This window comes from Lissotriton vulgaris, chromosome 2_1, assembly GCF_964263255.1.
Source record: "Lissotriton vulgaris chromosome 2_1, aLisVul1.2, whole genome shotgun sequence".
NCBI lineage: Eukaryota > Metazoa > Chordata > Amphibia > Caudata > Salamandridae > Lissotriton > Lissotriton vulgaris.
Window position 1 is genome coordinate 65,127,406 of NC_141687.1, and position 4,608 is coordinate 65,132,013.

Genomic DNA, 4,608 nt, shown 5'->3' on the forward strand with positions numbered 1-4,608 from the left:
TTATTTTCTTAAGATTCATGAACTTACTATACTATTGAAAAGTGTCGTCTCTCTTAAACTTCTTTAAGTCTGATTGATTTATTTTTTTACTTTTCTCTGCCTCGCTTACTTCCATGCTGTTTTCTGTCAAACACTGGGATCCAATGAATCACTCTCTTCAGAAGCTGGTAGCTACCTAACAAGCTTTTCAAAATTATTTTCCGTTTCGCTTCTTTTGTTTTAAATGCTCCCACCGCACTTTCACCTTTACATTTTTTTTTATAACATGTGTCAAGCAGACACTAGTGGTTGTGAGTGACGTGCTAGTAATTGCGATGGCTTTGGTGCTGGAAGAGTCTTCATCTCTTGCTCTTTGACGGGTGGTACCTAGACGGCATGTGCATCATGACGAATAAAACTGTTGCTTTCTCAATACACGGTTTATTTTCGTTTGATCTGGGCTCTTAGACACGCTTCCTGATTTATCCCAGATCTCTGTTGTGCTTACAAACATCCACTGGGTGGCAGTCACGTAAACGAATTTATAGCTTTAACATCAACCCGTTTATGCTTCAACTAGCAGCCCGCCCTAGCGTTGCCTGGGGCAGAAGGGGGCTGGGGGCAGCATTTCAGGCTTGTCCGTCCCTCGGCCCGTCCCTCCGCCCGTCCCACGGCCCATCCCTCCGCCCGTCCCTCGGCCCGTCCCTCCAGGTTCACTTACCTTACTCGCCGCTCCTCCTCGCGCTGCTGATTTTACCGCTCCACTGCTCCTCCGCTTCTCGCTGGTCACCTCCCTCGGCCCGTCCCTCCAGGTTCACATACCTTACTCGCCGCCCCTCCTCGCGCTGCTGATTTTACCGCTGGTCATTGCCGCTTGTCCGCTGCTCCTCCCCGCCTGTCCGCAGCTCCTCCCCGCGATCATGTACTCCGCTCTTCCTGTTGCTCCTGAACTCCGCTCCTCCCCGCGCTCTCGATGTCATGACGCAGACGTTGCGGCCGGCGCTTGTTTCAGGGGTCTACTTTGTTTTTAAAGTTAATTTTTTTTATTTACGTTTTATTTAAATTGTATGTAGCCTATGTCCATCTACACACTCTGACAATTTCAAGGATGTATCGGGTGTGTGGATTGGCGCCGTGGTTCCCGAGTTTACCTTGCCAAAAGGGTTGTGTTCTCTCTTTATAATAGTAGTATAGATGTGACGCTTAAACTTGTACTCAAAGGGCATTTCAAAATAAACAGCACGACTGGAACTGTTGATACTGTAAGTGTGGCCACTCGCGCACCTGTATTCTTTTATCAAAAAAAAAACACGCTCTTAACAACAGAACTCCTAGGGCTTTTGGTAATCTAACCACTACATAACGCTGCAATCGTTCTGTCACCTCTTGATTTTCGTGCACGATGATGTGTCTGACTTAATGCTCAACAGCGCTGATGATGACACACAAAGAATATTGTCTCCACGGCAGGAAGTGGGCAAGTATAGGTGTCGCAACACCCATTTGGAAACAAATAAATTAAATTGTAGTCTTCACTAATTCTATGTCAGGAAGCGGAGGCGAGGATTATGCATAGCCTTTCTTCATTTTATTGACAGCAAGTTAAAAGTAAAACAGAAAAAACACAGCTCCGAACTACATATCCTATGAGGCATATAGGTAACCATAGGAGCCAGTTCACCAATCACAGTCCATCCACATAGATAAAGAGGATCCCACGACGTAGTCCTTCCTCTTTCTTCATTGCTGCCCCTCCAGTTAAGTCCATTTTCAAACCTAACTGCGTATTTTGGGGATTTGGTGTGGGCAGTTTGTTTTGTTGGCAACATTTTCCTGTTGTTTCTTATTGCGGGTTTCTCCCGCTTTGTGGTGGACGCAGCAGGCTGTTGCTCGAGCGTCTTTCTTCCCGCACGTGCGCTGTGTGGTGCCGTTTCGTTGACACGCTACCGGTGCTTCTTTTCACCACAGCGCCCTTTGTGCACGTGTGGCGAAAACGCGCAGAGGCTCGGCACTTTGACTTTGTTCTTTATTCTGCCTCTTCCCCCTTCACTGACACCGCGTTTACGGTACGTTTAGACCGGTTTTGCCCATGTTGTAGCCTTTGTGTTTTTTTCTCTGGTGCTGGTGACAGTACATGCAACTTATTTATTAAACAGCAGCTTTTCTCAGTTTTCAAGGCTTTTTGTTTTGAGGGACTAGTGTTGGGGGTACCCTTTGGATTTTATTAGGGTGTGTAAGTGTATGGGTGCCCGACCCTCATTAATGATGCAGTCAAGTAATGACCATGACTATGTGGCAGCTCCCTCTGCGGAGGTACAGCCCCCCCAGGGACGCACTCCTGCAGAGGTCGACAAACTGCTTTCTTCGGCTATTGCCCAGGCGCTTGCTCCTCTGCAGGATAGCATTAATAAGCTGTCTGCTCATGTTTTCAAGACTGGTTCTGGTATCCTGGGAGACAGTGGGGCTGGGCCAAGTGGCATTCACTCCACGTAAGGCCGTTAAGCGTGACGCGGGGCACCTAGAAGGCTTCAGTAAACTTGCTGAGGTCTTTCATAGGAGTGCGCGCACGCTAAGAAGTGCACCCTTCCGAGAGGAAGACTTGCCCGGATATACTGGTGGAGAGTCCACCCCAGACTTCGACCCTGAGGAAGGGTTTCCCGATGGCGGAGAGGGTGACGATGATGATATGTTTGAGGATGATGACAATTCCTCTGATGATATGTAGGATTCAGGCAGGTCTTGGCGTCCACACTCTTCTTGCTCTGATCTTGGGTATGGAGAACAGGTCCACACTGATATGTTTGACCCTACCTGTATCTTTCGTCCACAAACTTCTGATTGGGTTCCCGATAAGAAGGTTGCAGATTATGATTATGTTGCTGCAAAGGTTAGGCAACCTCTCTCTCAGGATGTGAGATCTCGCTTTAGGTCGGAGTGCCCCAGACCTTCTCTCCCAAATGGTGTTGCTAATACCCCAGAGATAGATCCCAAGCTTTGTACCTTTTTTGCTAAATATATGAAGGATTCTAAGAAGGGTATAGACCGTTCCTGGAGAGCTTGCCAGGACAAGCTTCTTGATGTTGAGTTGGCGGAACGTTCACAGGAGTCAGGACTTCCTCTCCCAATGGATGATGTTGCAGGATAGGCGCAAAGGGCAATGTGCCTCTTGGGCAATGCCAATTGTGACCTCTCCGCTGAACGTCGCCGTTCCCTTCTTTTGAAGATTGACCCTAAACTAGGGGAACTGTCTTCCTCTGAGGCGGGTTCCGTTGCACAGGGTACTCTCTTTGGTGACCCTTTCGTTAAGGAGCTCCATGAAGAAGATCTTCCCTAAGAAGGTTTTTGGTGGGGCTGGACGAGGCAGGGGTCGCTCTTCCGGCTGGCAGTATAACCAAGGGCCCAGTAGAGCTCAGGCGAAGCAAAACAATGGATGGAACAACGGTAGACAAGGAACCTTCTACCCTTCCCGTGGAGGAAAAGGACAACGCAGAGGCCGTGGTGGCAACCAGAATTCCAGAGGATTCAAAGGTAAGCTTAGAAATCCTCTCTCCAGTTCGTTTGGGGAGCAGAATTTCTCTGTTTCTGGCAAATTGGACAGATCTAACGTCAGATCCTTGGGTGTTAGAGACGGTTCAAAGTTTTCACATAGAGTTCTACGGGTCCCCTGTTCAAACATCTCGTCCTCGCCCTTTGGTGTTTTCAACCTCAGAGACCAAGCTGATAGATCTCGAAGTTCGATACCTTCTTTCCAAAGGCGCTATTGCTCTTTCTCATCTTCTTCCCCGCGGCTTCCTGAGCAATATCTTTCTGGTAGAAAAGAAAGAAAAAGGCTTCAGACCAGTTATCAACCTCCGATCCTTCAACGAGTGGTTGGTTTACCGGCACTTCAAGATGGAGGGAATCCATCTGCTCAGAGACCTCCTTCTCCAGAACGATTGGTTGGTTCGGCTGGATCTCAAAGATGCTTATCTTTCAGTTCCCATCGTCTCTCCTCATTGCAGGTTCCTACAATTTCTGTGGAAGGGCCAGACTTACGAGTTCAGGACTCTTCCCTTTGGTCTCTCCTCAGCTCCTTGGTGCTTTACCAAACTTCTCCGTCCAGTAGTGGAACATCTCCGCACCAAGGGCATTCGCTTGATCATTTACCTGGACGATATCCTCCTAATGGACCAGTCCAGGGATCAACTTCTCCTCCACTTGCAGATTACGGTTTCCCTATTACAAGATCTGGGGTTCACCATCAATGTGTAAATACACAAAAACCTGGGTGTCTGATAGGAAACAAATGTGTTTCAGGAACCATACATTGTATTGAGTCAACAGAATGTGTGACCAAGTAACAAAAATGGACTCTAAATAAAGTTTGACAATCCAACGCATGTAACCACCAGCAAAAGTAGGTGAGATCTAAGATCCAGAGATGGATTACCATCAAAATCTTGTTGGTGATCTGATTTTTCTCATCTGGTCATCCACAGGGCTGGGCTGTTGTGTCTCCAGATCAGCGAGACTACTCCCAGGTCCGCCTGGTAGGACTGGGGTCAAACCCACATTCGCCCGTTTGACCATGCGTGGGATCACCAAATGGAACAAAGAGCAGTGCAAAAAGTGAAGGTGTAAGAAAAAGTG

At 47.9% G+C, this 4,608-nt stretch overlaps 1 pseudogene; it reads left to right on the forward strand.

Moving 5' to 3' along the window:
* Window positions 1-2,220: 2,220 nt before the first annotated feature.
* On the forward strand, window positions 2,221-4,319 carry LOC147729584 (uncharacterized; annotated as a pseudogene).
* The last annotated feature ends 289 nt before the right edge of the window (window positions 4,320-4,608 follow it).